Source organism: Chrysochloris asiatica, unplaced genomic scaffold, assembly GCF_000296735.1.
Source record: "Chrysochloris asiatica unplaced genomic scaffold, ChrAsi1.0 scaffold00030, whole genome shotgun sequence".
Lineage (NCBI taxonomy): Eukaryota > Metazoa > Chordata > Mammalia > Afrosoricida > Chrysochloridae > Chrysochloris > Chrysochloris asiatica.
The window spans coordinates 21926142-21941010 of NW_006408548.1; the positions used below are offsets into that span (position 1 = coordinate 21926142).

Here is a 14869-nt window from a genome sequence, read left to right on the forward strand (position 1 = left end):
TAACCAATAAGGAAGACCAATTAATACCACTATTCAAATTTACGCACCAACCACTAAAGCCAGTGAAGATGAAATTGAAAAATCTTACCAACCAACTTTTTCAGTCTGTAATTGATCAAACACACAATCAAGATGTACTGATAATTATGGGCAAATGAAATGCAAAAGTTGGAAACAAAGAAGGATTGTTGTTGTTGTTAAGTGCTGGCAAGTTGATTCTTAATTTGTATGGGGCTACCGAGGAGCAGCTGGTGAGCTTGAACCTAGAACCACCGACCTTGCAGTTCAAACGACTTTGTAGTCTGGCACATTAGTCCACAACACCACACCAGGACTCCAAGAGGAAGGATTAGTAGATGGAAAATATGGTCTTGGTGATAGAAATGATACTGGAGCTCACATGATAGAATCTGCAAGACCATTGACTTCTTCATTGCAAATACTTTTTTTGTTTTTTAATGCTGAAAGCACTTACTTTTAATGAACAGTGAAAATAAGAGGAAATAAAACAAAAGGATGCACACAGAAAAATGCTTCTTCACAAAGGGGTGAACATTAATAAACATACACTTCCTTATTATTCAAAGTATCAAAAGGCATAAACTTTATTAGTATTCAAGGAAATTACAAGACAATTAGCAAATGAAAGGATTTTATTGTCAATAAACTGGTGACAGTTGTAGATTGTTTCAATTCACATGGTGATTCAACCTGCATGTGATACCTTTACCTAGAGAAGTGATGAGATAAGACTAGTAGTATCACATACAATTCCGTAAGGAAGTACAAGAAATTTCTACATTTTCACATCAGACAATGTTCTCTTTAAAACATTATGGCATACAATTGCAAATACAATATGAAAATAAGTGCTTGATTAACTTTGTATAACTATAACAAACCAATATACAAAAATATACCTTTTAAATATACTCTTCTGATTAATATTTATGTCAACCACTATGACACTCAGATTATTGTTAAAGAAAATCTTTCCCTCTTTCTTCACACTGAATTCAGGCTCTTGTAGATCTTTCATAATTTCTGCTTTGAAAATAGAAGGAGCAGTTTTGTTAAAGTTTCAGGTTTCTGTCAAAAAATCCAAAAGCAAGTCTCCATTACCATCCCCAATATGTCCATGGTGGACAGAAGGTCATAATACTTGAACTTTATCCTCAAGATGTCCAGCATCAGATAGAAGTCTGATTATGTGACATACTGGCAGAGATCATCCCTAGGTAAGCGAGATTCATATTTTTCCCATAGGTTGCCCAAGCTACTGGTTCCTGATACAACAATAATTAGGATTATGGCATTGATAGATAAGAGACTATGGAAGAATTTAAGGGTAGCTGGAATGGCTATACATAATACAGCATCTGGACCATATGAATAAAGTTCCATTTTTGAAGCTCTTTTTTCTCCATCATTCTGCTTTGATATTCAGATGATGTCTCCTTATGCCAAGCAACCTTTATGTTCACAAGGTTTGATGTCTTGACTACAAGTTCTTTGTACTTGGCAATTTGTTCAGCACTTGTTCAGCATCTTCATTGCTTATATGAATTCCTGGATATTGAGCCTGAACTTTGGAGAGAATTTGGTCAGTTTCACCTGCACCTCCACCTAGGCTGAGAATCTTAATTCCTGATTTTTTATCTCCAGTCCTTTCTATAATGCCTGACAGCTTCTTGTCCATAAATTCCTGCATGCCCTGGTGTTCATTGGAAGTGATGAAAAACCTCCAAAAAGATTTAACATATCTGCTGTGGTCAGAAAACAAGCTCCACATGGAAGATACCACATTTGATTTTCTCACAAAAATCTTTTATTAGCTATATAATAGACAATTCTACACATGGACTTGTCCAGGTGGAATACACAGATATCAAATTGACTATATCTCTGGAAAGAGTTGGTAAAAAAAACTCCACATCATCAGCAAAAAAAGGCCAGATGCAGACCATAAATTGCTCTTATGAAAATTCAGGCTAAAGCTGAAGAGAATTAAAATGAGTCCATGAGAACCAAAACATGGACTTGAATATATCGCATGTAAATTTAGAGATCATCTCAAGAACAGACCTGATGTATTACTCACTTGAGACTGAATACCAGAGTCACTATACTAAAAAAGAAATGTTTGATGTTCAACTATTTCAAGAGGTAACATATAATCATGAGCCAATGATCCTGAAGTCAAAGGTGCACTGAAGGCATTAGCAAAGAATAAAGCACAGGAAATGATGGAATACAAATGGAAATCTTTTGACAAAATTATGTGTCAGTGGAGGCACTTATCTATGCCAAGCAATTTGGAAAACAGCTGGCCAACTGACCGGAAGAGGTCCATATTTGTGCCCATTCCTAAGACAGGTAACCCAATGAAATGTGGAAATTATCAGACAATATCATTGATGTCCCATGTAATTAAAGATTTTGTAAACATAATGCAAAAATGGTTGCTTTGTATATTGACAGAGAACTTTCAGAGGTTAAAGCTGGGTTCAGAAGAGGACGTGTAATGAAGCATATCATTGCTGATGTTAGAATCTTAGCTGAAAGCAGAGAAACCAGAAATATGTTTACATGTGTTTTATTGACTATGCAAAGTCTTTCAACTGTGTGGATCATGATAAACTTTGAACAACATTGAGAAGAATGCGTATTCTGGAACATTTAACTGTGCTCATGAGGAACCTGTACATAGAACAAGAAGCAGTTGTTTGAATTGAACAAGGAAACACGGAATCGTTTAAAATTAGAATAGGTGTGCTCTATAATTGTATTATTTTACCATACTTATCCAATCTCTATGCTGAGCAAATATTCTGAAAATCTGGTTTATATGAAGAAAAATGTGGTATCAAGATTAGAGGGAGACTCATTAACAACCTGCAATATGCAGATGATATAAACTTGCTTGCTGAATGCAAAAAGAACTTAAAGTACATATTGATGAAGATCAAAGATCACTGCCTTTGGTGTGGATTGCATCTCAATGTAAAGAAAACAAATATCTTCATCACTGGACCAAGAAAAAACATACACATAGATGAAGAAAAGATTGAAGGTGTCAAATACTTCATTTTGCTCAAATCAACCAATTAGCACTCATGGAAGTAGCAATCAACAAATCAAAAGACATATTGTATATGCAAATCTCCTGCACAAGAGCTCTGCAAAGTGTTGAAGAGCAAAGACGTCAATTTGAGGACTAAGGTTTTGTTGACCTAAGCCGTGGTATTTTCAATATCGTCATATGCATGCAAAAGTTGGACAGTGAATAAGGAAAATCACAGAAGAATTGATGCACTTGAGTTTTGGTGTTGGCAGAGAATAATGAAAGTACCATGGGTTACCAAAAGAACAAATAAATCTGTGTTGGAAGAAGCATAGCCAGAGTGCTCCTTGGAAGCCAGGATAGCCAGACTGTTTCTCATATTTTGTATGTATTATCAGGAGGGACCAGTCCATGGAGAGAGAGATATCATGTTGGGTAAAGTGGAGGGTCACAGACAAAAAGGAAGACCCACAACAAAATGGATTGACACAGTGACAGCAGCAATGGGCTCAGGCATAACAACAATTGTGAGGGTGGCCCAGAACGGGCAGTGTTTTGTTCCATTGTGCATAAGGTCACTATAAGTCAGTACCAACTGTATGGCAACTAACAACAATGATGATAACATTGTAAATCCTTCTTGACACCCAGCCTTCCCTTCATATTCTATTTTCATAATGATCTCTTCAGCTGATTCCTTTACTGTTTGTGTACAGGTTACGTATACAATTTTGTTGTTCTTTCTCTGTTTTTTTTGTGTGTGTATCTTTTTTTATGTGTGCGCATGTTTGTGTATAAGAGAGTGTGTATGTTGAGGGTGCAGATAGTCTCAGGTCCATTGAATGAACCATTTGCTTTATTGTGTATGAATTATATTTACTGTATAAATCATTAACACTATCAGTACTTACAGTAAACCATTTTTATTCATTTTGTATGATTACAGAAAAATAATTAATATAGGGATATTAAAAGGATGACAAAGAGATGTACCTGTGTTTAAAAGAAGTATGATAACATTTCTCAAGTTACATAAAACTATTATAAGTTTCATACTTACAGTTCTATTTACATTGTCTTGAACTAGCAAATACCTGCAATAATAATATGCCACTGCTAAACAAGAAAAACAACCTCATCCCAAGGTGCCTTTTTGGGAAATGAAAAGCAGAATGTCAGCAATTCTATATGTATTGAATTTTAATGCTTGGTAAACTCCTACTCTGAAATTCCAAAAGTATTTATTTTATTCTCAGATACCCTTAGCACTGTCACGGAGTAGCACCTATTGTCCACAGGTCGTAACAAAAATATGCCATCTGAATGAAATGGCACACTAGCATGCAGGGTATTAACAAACATGCAATCCTCTTTTCTGTTATGCTTTTATATAATTCTTAGAGTACTTCTCACACTATGTATTTGTATTGAATATATAACTGTAATGATTTGCAATAGCTAAGTCTGAAATTTCTCCTCATGCCTGTCCATTGTAGGTGTATTTGCAGCCACTAATTTTGTATGTATTTTTACTGAATGCCTTTTTTTATATGTCCAAAGGTATGTGTGCTACAACTCAGGGTAGTTTTTTGCATTATTATAGGACTTTATCAGAACTCTCAGTAAAAGAAAGACTGTATCTTTCAAGTAATGAATCTGCTTATCAATACAAAAGAACCAAAGGACATTTAAGATAGTTTAAATAAAACTTTTTTTTTCTAAAGATGCTATTTATTGATAAGATGTGTTTTTATTTCCTTTAAAAAGCAATGTACAATATATATATTTAAAAGTATAACTTAAAACACGATAGAATGATGCAATGTAAATAGACGCCTTTCATCATAACCTTCTGTTTCAAGAAATGTTCATAATTTAAATAATTATGTATCTTGACTTCATGCCAATTAAGTTTGCTCATCTAGGGACTGAATTTTAATGAAGTGTTTGAATGAGTTTTCACTGATATGATCTTTTGGCAGGGACACAATCAAATGAGAAAAGGTTTAATTTCATATTTTTTTTCATTTCTTCAATATTGGAAAAACAGAGATAAGGGTAAAAAAAAAAAAACAAAAAACCTGGGAAGGGGATGGCAAACAAAAGCACTGAAGGAAGATGGGTTAGAGGCCAGAGGCTGAATAGCTTCAATGCACAATAGACAATTTACCTACCAACATTTAAGATCACTGTGAGTTATCTCAAAGCTATGAGTTGTTACTCCCCTACTTTACAAAAATAAAAATTAGAAACACAATGGCTAAATTCTGTTAGGCTTGCAATAATCAACCACTTTTAGGGAAAAGGTCCAGTCAAATTCTGGTGCTGTCTTCATTTTTTAGGAAAATGATGAGTGTTTAAAGATTTAAGATTTAAAATAGTAGGCTGCTTGTGTCCTCCTCTGAATGGACAACGCATAGTTCCCTGGAGGAGTAGGATTTTATTAACTATATGCCTAACAGCTGCCTCACAAGCATGAGACTAGATAAACCATACAAATACAAATCTGTGCTCCCTGCATGAAAGGCCACATAATACAGAGTGATTACTTTAGAACCTGCATTAATGTGGCTGTGAATAAAAATAACCACAAATGCTTCCCTAACTTTAACAACTACTGATGAGCATATCTAAACAGATGGTTCATTATGAGGTGTAGGCCTATGTTGAATTAGGATTGTGATCAAAGGATGGGAGCATAGCATCCCAGCTGAGTGGTGAAGAGAGATGGAATTACTAAACCCCACATCGTAAGAGTTCTAATCTCTATTTAGAAAACCCAGCATTTGATACTGTCATATTGAATTTGTGAGAAATAAAATCATGTTTGTATATGCAAAAGGAACAGCAAATGACTTTTGATTTACATTTTAATAAAGACAAGGCTTTTGATGTAGAAGCTGTACAAAAATAAACAAAATTATCTAGGTACCTATTTGTAGAAATTCATCTTTTATATTGGAATATTAAATGTCATCACTGTACTGATGATAATAATACCTAGAATATAATAGGTATCAGTAAATGCTTCTTAAGTAAGCAATATGAAAACTCAGAAATGCATGTTGTCTTCTTGTAGCATCAGATTTGAGAAGTGGAATATGCCTAACATTTTTGTTAATGAGCTATTTCATAAGCTAAGCAGATATTTAAATTGAATAGTTTTGTGTGAGGAGGAGTAAGTAAGCTCAGAGATTTTATTCTATAGGTTGAGATATAACAATTATAACTAAGATTCCTAATGGTACTGAATTGTGTCACTGTCCACTCCCTGATCGTCCTTTCCCCACCACACCCATGCTCAATGGTGATAAAACAAAACAAAACAAAATTATCTTCCTTTTGAGAAGGCTGTAAGTTAGTCACATTTGGTGGAACATTACATCTCCAGCCAAATGTCTCTATTTGGTAAATGAGTCTTCCCAAGTACTTTTCCAGAACACTTACCTAGAAGGATTCTCCACTGGTCAATGAAAGTCCCATCTAAAAGTGAACAATTTATTATTATCAGTATTGCAGTTCTACTTCCTATCCTCTATAGGTTGAGATATAACAATTATAACTAGGATTCCTCTCCATCCACAGTAAGATGGTCAGTACTGTTTCAATGTCTTAAATATGGAAGCCAAGAGAGTTTAAGACCTCTCTCTATATTTTTGGTAAGGAGCCAAATGCTGTTTCACAGAAGAATCACTCAAGAGTAAAAGAGCAAATCATAGAATAAGATTGCCTATCTGTCTGATCAGAAGGTTTGTTTTTTTTTTTACATACCGAAGTGTAACATACTTAATGATCAGAATATTATATAATATATTATAATGAATTGAGTGTTCTACTTGTTTAAGTTTCAGAAGGGTAGGAGCATTGCTAATAGCTACCTTTACATATATGTGATTCCCTAATATGGCTATGGCATTGCATCGCTTACTGTTGCACAGTGAAATATTTGTCTCTTAGCTTTTGGATACTAGAAAACAATCCACTGGATTGCTTTGAATAGCACATACAAGACCTAGATCAAAGCAAACCACTTTAGTTTCCTCTGTACATCTCAAATTTACCTGCAAATTTTCTATCATCAAGACAATACTGATAGCAATTAATACTTTTCTCTCAAGGTCCTAAAGATAATTGCCTTCTAACAACACTGATGTAAAGTATTAACTCCCTCAAAGACTACTAGAAAAGCTTATTGATGAAGAAAACCTAAATTTATTAGACCTGTATATAGTAAGGCCACCACTCATCTGTTAGTTTGTCATACTGTGGTAGCTTGTGAGTTGCTGTGATTCTGAAAGCTATGCCACCGGAATTTTAAATACCAGCAGGGTCACCCATGGTGGACAGGTTTCAGATGAGCTTCCAGACAAAGACAGACTAGAAAAAAGAGTGATGAACTACTTTAAAATCTTTAGTCACTGAAAACCTTATGAATAGCAGGGAAACACTGCCAAATATAGTGCTAGAAAATGAACCCCTCAGGTTGGAAGGCACTCAACATGCGACTGGGGAAGAGCTGCCTCCTCAAAGTAGACTTGACTGTGATAAAGCGAATGGAGTAAATCTTGTGGGAGGAAAGCCCACAGACCCTTCATTTGCTGATAGGGCACAATTCAAAATGAAGAGAAAGAGCTGTAAACATCCATTGAAAATCGGAACATGGAATGTACTAAGTATGAATCTGGGAAAATTTTAAGTTATCAAAAATGAAATGGAACGCATAAACATAGCTATCTAAGGCATTAGTGAGCTGAAATGGACTGGTATTGGCCAGTTTGAATCTGACAACCACATGGTTTACTATGCTGAGAATAACAAATTGAAGAAGAATGGTGTTGGATTCATCATCAAAAAGAACATATCCAGATCAGTTATGAGGTACAACGCTGTCTGTGATAGGATAGTATCCATGCGCCTACAGAGAAGCCCAGTTAATACCAATATTATTCAAATTTACACACCAACTATTAAAGTCAGTGAGGATGAAGTAGAAGAATTCTGCCAATTTCTTCAATCTGAAATTGATCAAACATGCGATCAAGATGTATTGATCATTACTGGTGATTGGAATGCAAAGGTTGGGCGCAACAAGGAAGGACCAGTAGTTGGAAAGTATGACCTTGATGATAGAAATGATGCTGGAGAATGCATGATAGATTTCTGCAAAACCAATGATTTGTTCATTTCAAATACCTTTGTTTAGATAGCATAAGAGATGACTATACACATGAACCTCACCAGATGGAATACATAGAAATCAAATAGACTACATCTGTGGAAAGAGATAATTGAAAAGCTCCAAATCATCAGTGAAAACAAGGCCAGGGTCAGACTGTGGAACAGACCATCAATTACTCATGCAAATTCAAACTGAAGCTAAAGAAAATGAAAATAAGTCCAAGAGAGCCAAAATATGACCTTGAATATATCCCACCTGAATCTAGAGATCATCTGAAGAACAGATTTGGTACATTAAACAATAAAGATCAAAGACCAGAAGAGTTGTGGGATGACATCAAGAACATCATATATGAAGAAAGCAAAAAGTCATTAAGAAGACAAGAAAGAAGGAAAAGGTCAAAATGGATGTCAGAAGAGACACTGAAACTTGCTCTCCAGTGTAGAGATGCTAAAGCAAATGGAAAAAATGGGGAAGTCAAAGAGCTGAACAGAAAATTTCAAAGATCAGCTTGAGAAGATAAAGCCAAATGTTACAACAAAATGTGCAAAGATATGGAATCAGAAAACCAAAAAGGAAGAACACTCTCAGCATTTCTCAAGCTGGGGAAACTGAAGAGAAAATTCAAGCCTAGACTTTTGTTATTGAAAGATTCTCTGGGCAAATTATTGAATGATGCAGAATGCATCAAGAGAAGCTGGAAGGAATACACAGAGTCATTGTACCAAAAGGAAATGGTTAATGTTCAGCTGTTTCAAGAGGTAGAATATGATCAAGAGCCAATGCTACTGAAAAAGGACGTCTAAGCTGCATTGAAGGAATTGGTAAAGAACAAGGCACCAGGTATTGATGGAATACAAATTGAAATCTTTCAAGAAAGTGAAGCAGCACAGGAGGCACTCAATCATCTCTGCCAAGAAATTTGGAAGACAAGTATCTGGCCAACTGATTGGAAGAGATCCATATTTGTGCCCATTCCAAAGAGAGGTGATCCAATGGAAATCATCAAACAATATCTTTGATATCCCGTGCGAGTAAAGTTTTGCTAAAGGTAATACAGAAACGGATGCAGTTGTGCATTGACAGAGAACTTCAAGAGGTTCAAGCTAGATTCAGAAGAGGCTGTGGAATGAGGGATAGCATTGCTATTGTCTGATGGATCTTGGCTGAAAGCAGAGAATATCAGAAAGATGTTTATCTGTACTTTATTGACTACGCTGAGTCTTTCGATTGTGAGGCTCATGACAAGCTATGAACAACATTGCAAAGTATGAGTATTCCAGAACACTTAATTGTGCTCATGAGGAATCTATACCTGGACCAAGAATCAGTTGTTCAAACAAAACATAGGAACACTGAATCATTTAAAATTTAAAAAGTTGTGCAACAAGGTTGTATTCTTTCAACATACTTACTCAACCCATATGCTGAGCAAATAATCCAAGAAGCTGGGTTATATGAAGAAAAACGTGGCATCGGGATTGGAGGAAGACTCATTAACAACCTGCGATATGCATATGATAGAACCTTGCTTGTTGAAAGTGAAGAGGACTTCATTTACTGATGAAGATCAAAGAGCACAGCCTTTGGTATGGATTACATCTCAATGTAAAGAAAACAAAAATCCTCACCACTTGACCAATAAACAACATTCTTATCAATGGAGAAAGATTGAAGTTGTCAAGGACTTCATTCTTCTTGGATCAACTGTCAAAACTCATGAAAGTAGCAGTCAAGAAATCAAACGTAGTATTTGGAGGAGAATATTGAAAGTGCCATGGCTGTCAAAAGAACCAATAGATCCGTTCTGAAAGAAGTGCAGCCAGAGTGCTCCTTGAGGGCCAAGACGGACAAACTTCCTATCTCATATTTCAGACATATTGTCAGGAGGGACTAGTCACTAGAGAAGGATATCATGTTTGGTAAGGTGGAGGGCCAGAGAAAAAGAGGAAGACCCCCAGCGAGATTGATTGGCCAAGTGGTAGCATCGATGGACTCATGTGTGGCAACAGTAGTGATGTTGGCCCAGGATCGGGCAGTGTTTTGTTCTGCTGTGCATAAGGTCGCTATGGGTCGGTACCGACTTGATGGCTCCTAACAACAACAACAGTATAGAGTAAGGAAGTAAACCCTCAGGGTTAGGACTGTCTCAAAATAGGATATTCTCCTACTTTTTCATTGCCATCAAGTTAATTCCAACTCATATGCACCCTATAGAGGGATTTTGAGGCTGTAAATCCATATTGGAGGAGAAAGTGGATGATGGGTTCAAACTGCCAACCTTGTGCTTATTCTACAGCAATACCAGGGATCCTATCAAAATGGGACATTTTTTGTTAGGTGTTGAGATGGTTCTGACTCAAAGGGATCCTCAGCACAACAGAGAGAAACACTGCCCAGTCCTGTACCATCCTCACAATTGTTATGCTTGAGCCCATTGCTGCTGCAACTGTATCTATCAGTCTCCTTGGGCATCTTCCTATTTTTCCCTGGCCCTCCATTTTACTAAGCGAGGGACATTGTTGCTGTTGTTAAGTGCTGTTGAATTGATTCTTACTCATAGTGATATTATATGGGGTTTCCGAGGATCAGTTCATAGTTTGAACAGTCAAACTTGCAGTTCAAATCTACCTTGTGGTCGAATGCTTATCCTAACGTGGTGGGACATAGTTGTTGCTGTTGTTAAATGCCATCAAGTCAGTTCAGACCCATAGCAACCCTGTATAGGGTTTCCAAGATGTAGCTGGTGAGGTTGAACCACTGACCTTGCAGTTCAAATGGCTTTTCAGTCTGGTGCATTAACCCACAGTGCCACACCAGGACTCCTCTGGGACATTGTTGTTGTTGTTAAGTGCCATAAAAGTTGTTTCTGACCCATAGTGACCCTCTAGAGGGTTTCCAAGGAGCAGCTGGTGAGCTTGAACTGCTGACTTTGCAGTTCAAATGGCTTTGCAGTCTGGTGCATTATCCACAGTGCCGCACCAGGACTCCACTGGGACATTAGAGCAGAGTAAATGTTAAGACATAAATTTATTGCATTGGGCAAATATGTTGCAAAGGACTTGCTAAATATGAAGTCAAAATATTCAGTTTTTAATGATTAAGATATTCTTCAGGAGCTCATGGTGTGTTGGGTTAAGCATTTGGCTATTATCCACAATGTCAGCAGTTCAAATTCACCAATCACTCTGTGAGAGAAAGAGGAAGCTTTCTGTGCTTGTCGATATTTACAGCCTTGGAAACACTACGTAGGGTCACTATGAGTCAGAGTCAAGTTGAGGGCACTAGGTCTGTTTTTTGGTTTGGAGTTAAGGTATACCTGACCCATGCCTTGGAATTTTGCATCTGAAAGCTGGTCAGTTAATTAGGAACACTGAAAAAATTTACAGATTTGAACTGTAATGTTGGTGAAAAATATTAAATATACCATGAAGAAAAAAACAAATCTGTTTTGGAGGAAGTACAGTAAGAATGTTCCCTAGAAGAAAAGATGGTGGTGGTGGTTATGTGCCGTGGAGTCTGTTCCGGCTCATAACGACCCTGTACAGGGTTTTTGAGTCTGTAAATCTTTATGGGAGCAGAAAGCCTCATCTTTCTCCCATAGAACAACTGGTGGTTTCGAACTGCTGACCCTAAGATTAGCAGCCCAATTTGTAACCACTATGCTAGAAGTGCTTAGAAGGAAAGATGGAAAGATTTAATCTAGTTTATTTGGACAGGTTATCAGGAGGGACCATCCCTAGGGAAAGATATGATGCTTTGCAAATTAGACAGTACTGACAAAGAGGAAGACCTTCAACAAGATGGATTAATACAATAGCTACAATGGGTTCAAACATAGCAACAATCTTGAGGATGGGACCAGGTTGGCCAGTGTTCCATTCTGTTATACATAGGGTAGCTATGAGTTGGAGCCTACTCAATGGTACTTAACAATTGTTAATATTAATGTCTAGGTTAGATGCTTTAAGACAAGTTTTGCATGGTTTAGAAATAGTGGAAATTAGGGTATAGTTTATGATACAATAGTTTTAGGTCAGAAAGCACATTGAGGTGAAGGTCTTATAAAATGTTTTTCTTGCTGAGAAAACTCTTTGTTGGTTCAGGCTGATATCCCAGGAGCAATTATTTCTTCAAACAAGCAACTAGATAATTTGGGTTAATTGTGTTCAACATAGAGATAGGGAGAATTTTGGCTTTAGTTCTTATTAAATTTATGATGGAAGTTCTAACTCAGCTTCAAGGATGTATTTATTTTATGTATTAATAAGTATCTATATTATTAGCTTTTATAATTTTTGAAACATTTAGCAAAAGTAATAACACCATAATATTTTAAAGGTGTGTTCCTAAAATTTGACTTTTTATCTAACTCTGCAATGATTCATTACTATGATAAAAACCTATTTATGAATATATGATCTGTATGTTCCTCATACCCATCCATTTGTTCCTCATATCCATCCATTTTAATAAATATTCTAAATTTGTTGTTAGGTGCTGATGTATCAGTTCTGACTTACAGCAACCCTATGAATAACAGAACAAAACACTCCCTGCTCCGGAACCACATCCTCACAATTGTTGTTATGCTTGAGCCCATTGCTACTGCCATTGTGTCAATCCATGTCATCGGGAGTCTTCCTGCTCTTCAATGACCCTCCACTTTACCAAGCATGATGTCTGTTTTCAGTGACTAGTTCATCCAGATAACATGCCTGAAGTATGAAAGATGAAGTCTCACCATCCTAATTTTTAAGGAGCACTTCAGCTGTACTTCTTCCTACACAGACCTATTGTTCTTCTTGCACATTGCAACAAAAACAACATGATGTAAGAACTAGAACTCAAAATGAGAAGAAATAGATACAAGCATCCACAAATAATCAAAATATGGAGCATGCAAAATATGAATGTAGGAAAATTGGAAGTCATTGAAAATGAAATGGAACAGATGAAGATCAATATCCTAGGTTTTAGTGAGCTGAAATAGATTGCAATTAGCCATTTTGAATCAGACAATCATTTGGTTTACTATGCTGTAAAACACAAACTGAAGGTGAATAGCATCCAATTCATCTTCAAAAACAGCATTTTCAAGATCAGTCTTGAAATACAATGCTGAGTGTTATAGGATAATATCTATATGCTTACAAGTTAATATTACTCTCATTAACATTTATAAAGACGTCACTTAAACACAACACAAGAAAGCCCTGCCCAGTCCTGTGCTAGTCTCACAATGTATGAAATGTGAGAGCTAATGGAATCCTGTTGTGTGCTGTCAGATAAGCACTGGACTGTTAACCCCAAGGTGCACAGTATAAACCCACCAGCTAGTCATCAGTAAACACTGTACAGGGTTGTTATGAATCGGAACTGACTGGACAGCACTACACAACAACAATGAACACTTGTAAAACCTAATGTTATTATTTAGTTACAAGTAGCAGTTATTTATGGATATATTTGGTAGTTACTGAAATATTTGCAAATTTAGAGGTCATTAATGTTTTCTGGTAGCGTAGTGGTTACGAATCGGGCTGTGAACCTTAAGGTCAGCGGTTCGAAACTACCAGCCGCTCCGCGGGAGAAAGATGAGGCTTTCTACTCCCGTAAAGATTTACACCCTCGGAAACCCTGTACAGGGTCGCTATGGGTCGGAACCGACTCAATGGCACTTAACAACAACAACAACAATGTTTTCTAATTTATTTTGAGTTTTATCAGCTCCAATATTTATTATGAGATTGTTAAGCAGTAAAATATTTTAAAGAAATAACCTGTTTCTCCTCATAAGTTACCTCTCCCGATACACTAGCACATATGCAAACACACATATACATTACTTCATAGGAATTTTAAGCAACACTGCAGTTTTGAAATACTAAGTAATGATTGTTATCTTTTTGTGTTTTGCTTCAAACAAAAAATGCCCAGTAATCTAGGAATGATAGAACTTTAAAACTAACGTTAATTTTAAAGATTGTTTACCCTGTATTTTCAAAATGAGTCATTTGTTTTATGCCGCAAATGTAATCATTTTATTTCCATGGAAACCATAGCAATGTTCTTTGCATTCTCTCCTGCTTTTTCGTTAAAATTCTCCTCTGCCCCCTGTTTTTGTAGTAGTTGTTGTTGTTGGTTCCTACTCATGGCGACCCTATGCACAACAAAAGAAACATTACCATATCCTAGGCTAACCTCACAATTATTGCCATGCTTGAGCCCATTTATGCTGTCACTTTGCCAGTCCATTTCACTGGGGATCTTTTTCTTTGACCCTCCACCTTACCAAACTTGATATCCTTCTCCAGTGACTGGTCCCTTCTGACAATATGTCTGAGGCATGAGAGACGAAGTTTGGCCACCCTAGCCCCCAAGGAGTACTCTGGCTGCAATTCTTCCAAAATAGATGTATTTATTCTTTCGGCAGCCCATGGCACTTTCAATATTCTCCTCCAACACCATAACTCAAAAGCATCAATTCTTCTACAGTCTTCCTTATTCACTGCCCAGCGTTCACATGTGTATGAGGTTATTGAAACTACCATGGCTTGAATGAGGCGCACCTTAGTCCTCAAGCTGACATCTTTGCTTTTCAACACTTTAAAAAGGTCTTGTGC

General features: G+C 36.6%; 1 pseudogene; it reads right to left on the minus strand.

The window, feature by feature from the left end:
• Positions 1-877: 877 nt before the first annotated feature.
• LOC102831690 overlaps positions 878-14869 on the minus strand; it is a 69022-nt pseudogene continuing 55030 nt past the window's right edge.